Source organism: Triticum urartu, chromosome 1A, assembly GCF_056163025.1.
Source record: "Triticum urartu cultivar PI428250 chromosome 1A, HENAU_Tu73, whole genome shotgun sequence".
NCBI lineage: Eukaryota > Viridiplantae > Streptophyta > Magnoliopsida > Poales > Poaceae > Triticum > Triticum urartu.
The window spans coordinates 439,038,951-439,052,801 of record NC_141873.1 but is presented as its reverse complement, the minus strand read 5'-3'; positions in this window follow the sequence as shown (position 1 = coordinate 439,052,801).

Sequence of the window (13,851 nt, the reverse complement as noted above, 5' to 3'; positions counted from 1 at the left end):
TGTACGGCCGTCTCCCCTCAGATTCGTTGTGAGGTTGCTCCTGTCTATATGGCTCATATCTTGTACTTTGGAACCTGCTAGAGCGGCCAAAATTTCTGTCTCTTTGGCCTGGTCTTCCTGTCGCAACCGCTTTTGCAGAACGGATGATTGATGTTGACGGAGCGACTGGTGGATGCCTTGTTGCAACCCATCCACGGCTTCCTGTCCTTGGCTTTCTGCATGCGCTAGGGAAGGAAAACATTTGTTGTTGGGGATATTGTTGGCTTTGTTGCAACCCATGAGTGACAAAGCTTGTCTTCCCAGACATTGGTGTTTGCTGCATATAAGAACTTGTCCGTGCTTCTGATGATTCCGGTGTATCTTGAAATCTGCCTGTATTGTTGAAGTATCCAGGTGGTATTTCTGGTGTCACCCAACCAGGTGGTGCCCCATATCTGCTTGGCTCATCAAATGCTCGCTGCGTGCGCCGCCTTGCTTGCTTCTGCAATGACATTCAACAGTTTTGGGATTATTCTTTTCTGCATTTTTCTCGTATACATGCTATGGGTAACATGTAATGCACTGAAGGCATTGTACAAGTTGAACTTGCATCGCTGATTGTAATTTAAACTATTGTTCTCTATTTTGTATCTAGTTTCATTTTTAGTCGAACAGTATAACCGTACATGTTCAACACTGATTAACTGTTTTTTAGCACTGCTTGTAAACTGAACATTGAACTTTAGAGATGTATGGATATGCATATTTTATAAAACTGATGCATGTCTTCTCTTTTGTTCATCTATAACTCATGCAACTACACTAGTAGTACTCCTAGTTTATGTATCATTGAACTTACTGTGTAACATGTGTATATTTTTTCAACAACATTCTTTCACTAGTTCGAACTGACGCAACTACACGGCATGTACTATTAGAAATAACATCATACAACTTGCGGTGGCAGCTGAACCTTATATAAAGCCTAGTAGCTCCTTGGACTGATGCATAAGTTTGTGTTTTTTGGTTTTTGAACTGAAGCTATGATATTAGAGGTACTGACAGTAACCTCGACATCCAAATTGTGCATCAAGTGGCAGGGGTGTAATGAAATGATCAGGCATTTGCAATGTACTACTAGGTTCTTCTTTCATAGCAGGACTGATGAACTGATGTACTGACACAAACGTGGGAAGCAGACATTACCTCCACTTGACTGACTTCTTCTTCCTCTCATGGTCGGCGTACTGGCATCTCCTTGGGAGGCGGCGCCATTGATGCAACTCCGGCTTGTGGTGGACGTCTGGCGAAGAGGTCTGGGGAGGCAGCGTCTTGCGGGGATCACTGCCCCGGAGAAGGAGCCCCGGCGACGGAGGGAGGCAGGATGCTGCGGATCACGGCCCCGTCGTTGGATCCGGCGACGGAGGGAGGCAGGAGACGGTGGATCACGGCCCCGTCGTTGGATCCGGCGACGGAGGGAGCTAAGAGATGGCGGATCACGGCCCCGTCGATGGATCCGGCGACGGAAGAAGGCAGGAGACGGCGGATCACGGCCCCGACGATGAATCCGGTAATGGACGGAGGCAGGAGACGGCGGCGGATCCGTCGCTGGCCAGTCATGGCGCCGTGGGCGCCCTCGCTCCGGCTGCCGCCGTCGCTCGCTCGAGACGACTGCCTCCGGCGGAAGAAGGCGGGTTGGGTTTGGTTCGGGCTGGATCGGGGGGGATTGTACGGTGGTCGGCGCATCGCGCCTATATAGGGCGGGGGGGGGGGGGGTGGGGTAACAGAATAATATTCTGTTACTAGTAACAGAATAGTCCAGCCCTATATATATATATATGCCTTCCCTATAAAGGACCTGAAATACCTTGCTTACGTATCATTGGAAAGTGCATTAACATAAATACGGCAGTAAGCAGAGGCATTACAAAGGTATGTAAACTATAAAAACGAGTCAAAGTGGATTGGCCCATGGGTAATCCCTCTTCTCCCACTTCCAGTTATTATGTCAATGGGATTTGACCTTATTCTTATTCTGACAGTAACAAAAAAAATCTTCGTCGCATATGGGCTTTTCCTAGTGTTTTACTCTTAAGTATAGTATATATATATATGTATCAGGATCTTTCCAACACAAGGTGCTTGCCAAAGTATAAAATGTAAAAAGGAAAGGTGAAGATCACCATGACATCTTGCATAAGGTAAAAGTAAAAGATAGACCCTTCGCAGAGGGAAGCAGAGGTTGTCATGTGCTTTTATGGTTGGATGCACGAAATCTTAATGCAAAAGAACGTCACTTTATATTGCCACTTGTGATATGGACCTTTATTATGCAGTCCGTCGCTTTTATTTCTTCCACATCACAAGATCGTATAAAGTTTATTTTCTCCACACTAATAGATCATACATATTTAGAAAGCAATTTTTATTGCAAGCAACATGACAACTTACTTGAAGGATCTTACTCAATCCATAGGTAGATATGGTGGACTCTCATGGCAAAACTGGGTTTAAGGATATTCGGAAGCATGATACGTCTCCAACGTATCTATGATTTTTGATTGTTCCATGCTATTATATTATCCATCTTGTATGTTTATGGGCTTTATTAAACACTTTTATATTATTTTTGGGACTAACCTATTGACCCAGAGCCCAGTGCCAGTTCCTGTTTTTCCCCTTGTTTCAGTGTTTCGAAGAAAAGGAATATCAAACAGAGTCGAAACGGAATGAAACCTTCTGGAGAAGTTATTTTTGGAAGGAAAGCAACCTGATAGACTTGGAGTGCACGTCAGGAAAGAAACGAGGGAGCCATGAGGTAGGGGGCGCGCCCTCCACCCTCGTGGGCCCCTCGTGGCTCCCCTAACGTATTTCTTCCGCCTATATATATCCATATACCCTAAAACGATCGGGGAACAGAATAGATCGGGAGTTCCGCCGCCGCAAGCCTCTATAGCCACCAAAAACCAATCGGGACCCTGTTCCGGCACCCTGCCGGAGGGGGAAACCCTCACCGGTGGCCATCTTCATCATCCCGGCGCTCTCCATGACGAGGAGTGAGTAGTTCACCCTCGGGGCTGAGGGTATGTGCCAGTAGCTATGTGTTTGATCTCTCTCTCCTGTGTTCTTGATTTGGCACGATCTTGATGTATCGCGAGCTTTGCTATTATAGTTGGATCTTATGTTTCTTCTCCCCCTCTACTCTCTTGTAATGGATTGAGTTTTCCCTTTGAAGTTATCTTATAGGATTGAGTCTTTAATGATTTGAGAACACTTGATGTATGTCTTGCCGTGCATATCTGTGGTGACAATGGGATATCACATGATCCACTTGATGTATGTTTTGGTGATCAACTTGCGGGTTCCGCCCATGAACCTATGCATAGGGGTTGACATACGTTTTCGTCTTGATTCTCCGGTAGAAACTTTGGGGCACTCTTTGAGGTTCTATGTGTTGGTTGAATAGATGAATCTGAGATTGTATGATGCATATCGTATAATCATACCCACGGATACTTGAGGTGACATTGGAGTATCTAGGTGACATTAGGGTTTTGGTTGATTCGTGTCTTAAGGTGTTATTCTAGTACGAACACTAGGGCTGTTTGTGACACTTATAGGAATAGCCCAACGGATTGATTGGAAAGAATAACTTTGAGGTGGTTTCGTACCCTACCATAATCTCTTCGTTTGTTCTACGTTATTAGTAACTTTGGAGTGACTCTTTGTTGCATGTTGAGGGATAGTTATATGATCCAATTGTGTTATTATTGTTGAGAGAATTTGCACTAGTGAAAGTATGAACCCTAGGCCTTGTTTCCTAGCATTGCAATACCGTTTACGCTCACTTTATCATTAGTTACCTTGCTGTTTTTATATTTTCAGTTTACAAAAACCTATATCTACCATCCATATTGCACTTGTATCACCATCTCTTCGCCGAACTAGTGCACCTATACAATTTACCATTGTATTGGGTGTGTTGGGGACACAAGAGACTCTTTGTTATTTGGTTACACGGTTGTTTGTGAGAGACCATCTTCATCCTACGCCTCCCACGGATTGATAAACCTTAGGTCATCCACTTGAGGGAAATTTGCTACCGTCCTACAAATCTCTACACTTGGAGGCCCAACAACGTCTACAAGAAGAAGGTTGTGTAGTAGACATCAAGATATTTTCTGGCGCCGTTGCCGGGGAGGTGAGTGCTTGAAGGTATATCTTTAGATGTTGCAATTGAATCTTTTAGTTTCTTGTTTTATCACTAGTTTATTCTATAAAATAAAACTAAAAAATGGAATTGAGTTTGTCTCATACGCTTCATCTTTTTAATATCTTTCGTGAGAATGATGGAAACGAAAATTGTGCTCAAATACTAGAAGAAGAATTACATAGAATGGTTGACATAAAATATGTGAATGATGAGCATGATTGCAATTTTGTTAGTTTGAATTCTTTGAATACCCATGATGCTAATGATATGCAAAGCCACAAGCTTGTGGAAGCTATGTTTGATGAAGATGATTTTTTTTGTCCCCCAAGCTTTGATGAGCAAATTTACTATGATGAAAGCATGCCTCCTATCTATGATGATGATTATTGTGATGACACGTATGCTTTAAAGAATAATGATAACCATGAAACTTGTCATCTTGATCTTAATTCTCAATTATATGATAGTTATTTTGTTGAGTTTGCTCCCACTACTATTCATGAGAAGAAATTTGCTTATGTGGAGAGTAATAAATTTTCTATGCTTGTAGATCATGAAAAGAATGCTTTAGGTGCTGGTTATATTGTTGAATTCATTCATGTTTCTACTGAAAATTATTATGAGGGAGGAATATATGCTTGTAGGAATTGCAATAATATCAAGTTTCCTCTCTATGTGCTTAAAGTTTTGAAGTTATGCTTGTTTTGCCTTCCTATGCTCGTTGATTATTGTTACCATAAATTGTTTGATCACAAAATCCCTATGCATAGGAAGTGGGTTATACTTAAATGTGCTAGTCATATTCTTCATGATGCTCTCTTTATGTTTCAATTCTTATCTTTTATGTGAGCATCATTGAAATCATCATGCCTAGCTAGGGGCGTTAAATGTTAGCGCTTGTTGGGAGGCAACCCAATTTTATTTTAGTTTCTTGATTTTTGGTTTTTTAGTAATAAATAATCCATCTAACTTCTGTTTATATGTGGTTTTTTGTTTTAATTAGTGTTTGTGCCAAGTAGAACCTTTGGGAAGATTTGGGTGAAGTCTTTATGATCATGCTGTAAAAAACAGAAACTTTAGCACTCACGAGATTAGCTACAACTTTTTACTGGAGAGTGCTATTTAGTTGATTCTTTCTGAATATAATTAATAGACAAATTCCTCAGGTCCATAAATTTATTTTAGAATTTTTTGAGGTCCAGAAGTTTGCGTTAGTTACAATTACTACAGACTGTTCTGTTTTTGACAGTTTGTGCTTTTCGTGTGTTGTTTGCTTATTTTGATGAATCTATGGCTAGTAAAAGAGTTTACAAACCATAGAGAAGTTGGAATAAGGTAGGTTTAACACCAATATAAATAAGGAATGATTTCATTACAGTAACTTGAAGTGGTGTTTTTGTTTTCTTTCGCTAACGGAGCTTACGAGTTTTCTGTTAAGTTTTGTGTTGTGAAGTTTTCAAATTTTGGGTAAAGATTCAATGGACTATGGAATAAGGAGTGGCAAGAGCCTAAGCTTGGGGATGCCCATGGCAACCCAAGGTAATATTCAAGTATAACCAAGCGTCTAAGCTTGGGGATGCCCCGGATGGCATCCCCTCTTTCGTCTTCGTTCATCGGTAACTTTACTTGGAGCTATATTTTTCTTCACCACATGATATGTGTTTTGCTTGGAGCGTCATTTTATTTTCTTTAGTTTTTCTTGCTGTTTGAATAAAATACCAAGATCTGAAATTCTTAAATGTTAGAGAGTCTTCACATAGTTACATAATTATTCAACTACTCATTGATCTTCACTTATATTTTCGGAGTGGTTTGTCGTTGCTCTAGTGCTTCACTTATATCTTTTTAGAGCACGACGGTGGTTTTATTTCGAAGAAATAGATGAACTCACATGCTTCACTTATATTATTTTGAGAGTCTTAATTAGCATGGTAATTTTCTTTGGTTATGAATTTAGTCCTAATATGATGGGCATCCAAGAGGGATATAATAAAAACTTTCATATAAAGTGCATTGAATACTATGAGAAGTTTGATTCCTTATGATTTTTTTGAGACATGAAGATGGTGATATTAGAGTCATGCTAGTTGAGTAGTTGTGAATTTGATAGATACTTGTTCTAAAGTTTGTGATTCCCGTAGCATGCACGTATGGTGAACCGTTATGTGATGAAGTCGGAGCATGATTTATTTATTGATTGTCTTCCTTATGAGTGGCGGTCGGGGACGAGCGATGGTCTTTTCCTACCAATCTATCCCCCTAGGAGCATGCGCGTAGTACATTGTTTCGATAACCAATAGATTTTTGCAATAAGTATGTGGGTTCTTTATGACTAATGTTGAGTCCATGGATTATACACACTCTCATCCTTCCACCATTGCTAGCCTTTCTAATACCGCGCACCTTTCGCCGGTATCATACACCCACCATATACCTTCCTCACAACAGCCACCATACCTACCCATCATGGTATTTCCATTGCCATTCTGAGATATATTGCCATGCAACTTACCACCATTCCGTTTATTATGACACGCTTCATCATTGTCATATTGCTTTGCATGATCATGTAGTTGACATTGTATTTGTGGCAAAGCCACCATTCATAATTCTTTCATACATGCCACTCATGAGTCATTGCACATCCCGGTACACCACCGGAGGCATTCATATAGAGTCATATTATGTTCTAAGTATCGAGTTGTAATTCTTGAGTTGTAAGTAAATAAAAGTGTGACGATCATCATTATTAGAGCATTGTCCCAGTGAGGAAAGGATGATGGAGACTATGATTCCCCCACAAGTCGGGATGAGACTTCGGACTAAATAAAAAAAAGAAAAAAGAGGCCAAAACAAAGAGAAAGGCCCAAATAAAAAATAAAAAAAAATAAAAATGAGAGAAAAAGAGAGAAGGGACAATGCTACTATCCTTTTACCACACGTGTGCTTCAAAGTAGCACTATGTTCTTCATGATAGAGAGTCTCCTATGTTGTCACATTCATATACTAGTGGGAATCTTTCATTATAGAACTTGGCTTGTATATTCCAATGATGGGCTTCCTAAAAATGCCCTAGATCTTCGTGAGCAAGCGAGTTGGATGCAGACCCACTTAGTTTCTTGTTGAGCTTTCATACACTTATAGCTCTAGTGCATCAGTTGCATGGAAATCCCTACTCACTCACATTGATATCTATTGATGGGCATCTCCATAGCCCGTTGATATGCCTAGTTGATGTGAGACTATCTTCTCCTTGTTGTCTTCTCCACAACCACCATTCTATTCTACCTATAGTGCTATGTCCATGGCTCACGCTCATGTATTGCGTGAAGATTGAAAAAGTTTGAGAACGTTAAAAGTATGAAACAATTACTTGGCTTGTCATCGGGGTTGTGCATGATTTAAATATTTTATGTGATGAAGATAGAGCATAGCCAGACTATATTATTTTGTAGGGATAGCTTTCTTTGGCCATGTTATTTTGAGAAGACATGATTACTTTGTTAGTATGCTTGAAGTATTATTATTTTTATGTCAATATTAAACTTTTTTCTCGAATCTTATGGATCTGAATATTCTTGCCACAATAGAGAATATTACATTGATAAATATGTTAGGTAGCATTCCACATCAAAAATTCTATTTTTATCATTTACCTACTCGAGGACGAGCAAGAATTAAGCTTGGCGATGCTGATACGTCTCCAACGTATCTATAATTTTTGATTGTTCCATGCTATTATATTATCCATCTTGGATGTTTATGGGCTTTATTAAACACTTTTATATTATTTTTGGGACTAACCTATTGACCCAGAGCCCAGTGCCAGTTCCTATTTTTTTCCCTTGTTTCAGTGTTCCGAAGAAAAGGAATATCAAACGGAGTCGAAACGGAATGAAACCTTCTGGAGAAGTTATTTTTGGAAGGAAAGCAACTTGATAGACTTGGAGTGCATGTCAGGAAAGAAATGAGGGAGCCACGAGGTAGGGGGGCGCGCCCACCCTCCTAGGGCGCGCCCTCCACCCTCGTGGGCCCCTCGTGGCTCCCCTGACGTATTTCTTCCGCCTATATATATCCATATACCCTAAAACGATCGGGGAACAAAATAGATCGGGAGTTCCGCCGCCGCAAGCCTCTGTAGCCACCAAAAACCAATCGGGACCCTGTTCCGGCACCCTGCCGGAGGGGGGAACCCTCACCGGTGGCCATCTTCATCATCCCGGCGCTCTCCATGACGAGGAGGGAGTAGTTCACCCTCAGGGCTGAGGGTATGTACCAGTAGCTATGTGTTTGATCTCTCTCTCTCTCTCGTGTTCTTGATTTGGCACGATCTTGATGTATCGCGAGCTTTGCTATTATAGTTGGATCTTATGTTTCTTCTCCCCCTCTACTCTCTTGTAATGGATTGAGTTTTCCCTTTGAAGTTATCTTATCGGATTGAGTCTTTAATGATTTGAGAACACTTGATATATGTCTTGCCGTGCGTATCTGTGGTGACAATGGGATATCACGTGATCTACTTGATGTATGTTTTGGTGATCAACTTGCGGGTTCCGCCCATGAACCTATGCATAGGGGTTGACATACGTTTTCGTCTTGATTCTCCGGTAGAAACTTTGGGGCACTTTTTGAGGTTATATGTGTTGGTTGAATAGATGAATCTGAGATTGTGTGATGCATATCGTATAATCATACCCACGGATACTTGAGGTGACATTGGAGTATCTAGGTGACATTAGGGTTTTGGTTGATTTGTGTCTTAAGGTGTTATTCTAGTACGAACTCTAGGGCTGTATGTGAAACTTATAGGAATAGCCCAACGGATTGATTGGAAAGAATAACTTTGAGGTGGTTTCGTACCCTACCATAATCTCTTTGTTTGTTCTCCACTATTAGTGACTTTGGAGTGACTCTTTGTTGCATGTTGAGGGATAGTTATATGATCCAATTGTGTTATTATTGTTGAGAGAATTTGCACTAGTGAAAGTATGAACCCTAGGCCTTGTTTCCTAGCATTGCAATACCGTTTACGCTCACTTTTATCATTAGTTACCTTGCTGTTTTTATATTTTCAGTTTACAAAAAACTATATCTACCATCCATATTGCACTTGTATCACCATCTCTTCGCCGAACTAGTGCACCTATACAATTTACCATTGTATTGGGTGTGTTGGGGACACAAGAAACTCTTTGTTATTTGGTTGCAGGGTTGTTTGAGAGAGACCATCTTCATCCTACACCTCCCACAGATTGATAAACCTTAGGTCATCCACTTGAGGGAAATTTGCTATTGTCCTACAAACCTCTGCACTTGGAGGCCCAACAACGTCTACAAGAAGAAGGTTGTGTAGTAGACATCAAAGCACAAGTAGTATCTGATGAAGCTATGTACCTAGGGTAGGGTCATGGACATGTCCAAGCTACCCTCCCCAAGGACATCCCTAGAAGAAATCACCTTTCAATCAACTTGGAAGTGATCCACTCGACGAACTCGAAGACACTCGACCATGAAGCCTACCACTCGACCAAGACCCACCCACTCAACGGCCAGGAGATCTAAAGACACTCCGCACGCTAACGGTCGGGCATTAAGTAGCCTTTATGGTCATTATAACACTTTATTAGTGGCGTTACCAGTAACGCCCGACCTTAATGTACTTTAAATCCTGCATAACTGAGGACCGGAGGGGTCTGGCGAACTCTATATAAGCCACCCTCCTCCTCAGTGCAAAGGGTTCGCACCCCTGTAATTCATACACACATAATCCAGTCGACCGCCTCCGGGCTCCAAGACGTAGGGCTGTTACTTCCTCCGAGAAGGGCCTGAACTCGTAAACCTTGTGTGCTTACAACTACTCCATAGCTAGGATCTTGCCTCTCCATTACTACCCCCCTACACTACTGTCAGGCTTAGAACCACGACAGTTGGCGCCCACCATGGGGCAGGTGTCTTAGCGACTTGTTGGAGAAGTTGCGTTTTTTCCGATCCAAATCATCATGGTTCCAGGCGGAGTTTTGGTAGAGGGCCGCGAGATCCGTCTCGTTGCGCTCACGTTCATCGCCGACGACTCCGCTTGGCTTCAGGAGGCTTCGCTCAACGTCGACGCGCTCCCTATCCGCGGGGCAACGCACTTTCGTGCGTGCATTCGCGGTGTCCTCTTGCGGCAACCGTCGACCCATTATCGGTCGGCCCCTGTGTTGTCCTCCCTCCCTGTTTCCCGCCGGCGCAAGCGCTCCGGTCGGTCGAGACTTCAGCGGTGGGTGAGACACGCGGTGGCTCGCCAGTCGGCCACCCCTCAAGTCGCGGTGATCGAGCCCAATGAATCTCTCTACGGCCTGTTGGATCTGTCGACTGGCTCCGCAGAGACTGCTTCCGAGTGCGACAGCAGTGATCCAGCGGCAGAGATTCTGATGGTCGATGGACCTCGCAGTCCTCCTGGTTTTCCCCGCACCGACGGAGGCGCCGGTGGCGGCGACCCGTCGCATGCCCATGAGGAATATCTCCCTGAGCCTCTCATGTCGTTGCAGAGAGAAGAACTTCACCGCCGGAACATGGATGCGCTACACACTCCTATTGTTGGAGAAACCCCCAAGGCTCGTGCCTTGGAGGACGCGCGCTTGGCCAACTTGGCTGAGCGCACTCGACTGGATAACCTCCAGCGAGCACTCGACGAGCGCGCACGACAACGGGTTCCAGAATCCAGTCGACGTCAGCTCTTTCCACCACCAACTCAGGTATATCAAACTCCGATTTAGAATTTAGCAGCTGCAGCCCGTATAGCAGAATCGATTCAGCCTTCTCAGTCAGAGGCTGGCAGAGGCCTGTTACAGATCAGAGCATTACTCGGGGCAGCAGGAGATCAGAATTCAGCTGTGTCACAGTCACAGAATAGGATCCACAGCAGATCCGTCGCTACAGATACATTCCAGTCGGCCCACAGCCCAAGATCGCCCCCGAGGCGTGAGGGACGTGGAGACCGGCATGAGCAGTATAGGAACCGTGAGCAGTATGATCACCGACTCGATCATGCTGATCGACGTCGGGTGCCCACCCCTCCTCCGAGGAGTGGATCGTATGTGCCTCGACAGCAGGATGACTCACGCCCTCACAGTGTGGGGAGAAGGATTCCGGTCGACCCCAGGGAACCAGGCTTTGATGCGAGATCTATTCTCGTCCAGGGTTTAGTCGACAAGAACAGAGCTCACCGAGAAGGTAATGACAGAAATGTACCCACCAGCAGCAGAGTACACGTCTCAGGACAAGAGTGCTTCAGTAGAGCCATCAGGGCCACGGTGATTCCTCCCAACTTCAGGTTGGCGACTGGAGTCGGTAAGTTCACTGGTGAGTCCAAGCCTAATACTTGGCTTGAGTACTACCGAGTGGCTGTTCAGATTGGCGGCGGCAACGATGAAGTGGCGATGAAACACCTGCCTCTTATGTTGGAGGGTTCGGCCAGAGCATGGCTGAATCAGTTAGCACCCAGCAGCATTTACACTTGGGAAGATCTTGCCAGAGTGTTTGTCAGAACATTTGAAGGAACTCGCAAGCGACCAGCAGGATTGACAGAGCTGCAATCTTGTGTGCAGAAGTCGAATGAAACTTTGAGGGATTACATCTAGAGATGGATCACGTTGCATCACACGGTAGAGAATGTGTCTGATCACCACGCAGTCTGTGCCTTCAAGGAAGGCGTTAAGTACAGAGAGCTAAACCTGAAATTCGATCGAACCGGAGACATGTCTCTGAGTCGAATGATGGAGATTGCCACCAAGTATGCCAATGGTGAAGAAGAGGATCGACTCTGGAGTGGCAAGCATAAGTCAGTCGCCCACGAAACCGGAGGAGGGAATTCCAGTCGGAAGCAAAAGCGGAAAGCCGAGCCAGCTGCTCCGGGAGAAGCCTTGGCCGTGACTCAAGCGAAGTTTAAGGGAAAACCCAAAGGGCCTTGGAACCCTAAGAAAGTGAAAGACCAAGACGGAAATGATGTGTTGGATCTGCCATGCCACATTCACATAAAGAAAGATGAAGAGGGTAAACTCATTTACCCGAAACATACCACTCGACAGTGTCGACTCTTGATCCAGCAGTTCCAAGGGAAGCAGCCCAAAGATAAGGAAAAAGAGTCGGATAAAGTTGAGGATAAGGAAGATAGTGATGATGGACACACCTAGGTCAATTCCACTCTGATGATTTTTGCTTACGTTGAAAGCAAAAGTCGACTGAAAGTTATCAACCAAGAAGTGAATATGGTTGCTCCAGCGACGCCCAGTTATCTGAAATGGTCTCAGACTGCCATCACATTCGACTAGTCTGATCACCCAACGCACATTACCACCCCTGGGAGGCAAGCTTTGGTGGTCGACCCAGTTGTCGAAGGCACTCGACTGACCAAAGTCTTGATGGATGGTGGCAGTGGCTTGAATATTCTGTACGCAGAAACGTTGAAAGGGATGGGCATTCCGATGTCCAGACTCAGTACTAGCAACATGAGTTTCCATGGAGTCATTCCTGGGAAGAAGGCTGAGTCACTCGGCCAAATTGCTCTTGATGTGGTTTTCGGTGATTCCAAGAATTACCGCAAAGAAAAGTTGATGTTTGAAGTTGTGGATTTCTAGAGTGCCTATCACGCTATTTTGGGCAGGCCTTATGCACGTTTCATGGCTCAGCCATGTTATGTGTACCTCTAATTGAAGATGCCTGGTCCCAGAGGTGTGATCACTATTACTGGCAATCGGAAGAAGGCGGAAGAGTGTTTTCAGAAAGGCTCAAAGATCGCCGATGCCTAGATGGCAGTGGTAGAGTTGCAGGAATACCAGAAAACTGCAGATCCGAGTGATTTATGCGAGCCAAGAAGCCCGCTACGGAGTCAGCATTCCAGTCGTCCGGTGAGACGAAGCCGATTCATATCCACCGGACCGATCCTAATGCTGCCCCGACTCATATCTCAACAACACTCGACTCAAAATAGGAAGAAGCGCTCATCCAGTTCCTCCGTGAGAACTGGGACATCTTCGCATGGAAGCCTTCTGACATGCCAGGTGTTCCCAGGGGGCTGGCTGAGCACTGCCTACGAGTCAACCCAAAAGTGAAACCTGTCAAAGAACATCTCCGACGGTCCGCCATCCAGAAGAGAAAGGCTATTGGTGAGGAGGTGGCTCGGCTCTTAGCAGCGGAGTTCATCCGAGAGATTTATCACTCCGAGTGGCTCGCCAATGTTGTCATGGTCCCCAATAAGGACAAGTCACTCCGCATGTGCATTGACTTTAAACATATCAATCGGGCCTGCCCGAAAGATCATTTTCCTCTCCCCCGCATCGACCAGATAGTCGACTCGACTGCGGGATGTGAGCGCCTATCTTTTTTAGACGCCTATTGCGGGTATCATCAGATCCGTCTGTATGGACCCGACGAGATCAAAACAGCTTTTATCACTCCATTCGGGTGCTTCTGTTATGTTACCATGCCATTCGGCCTCAAGAATGCCGGAGCCACGTTCATGAGGATGATTCAGAAGTGTTTGCTCACTCAAATCAGTCGGAATGTGGAAGCATACATGGATGATATTGTGGTCAAGTCACGGAAGGGTTCCGACCTGCTGACTGACCTTGCTGAAACCTTTGGCAACCTCAGGAGGTATGATATCAAGCTTAATCCAT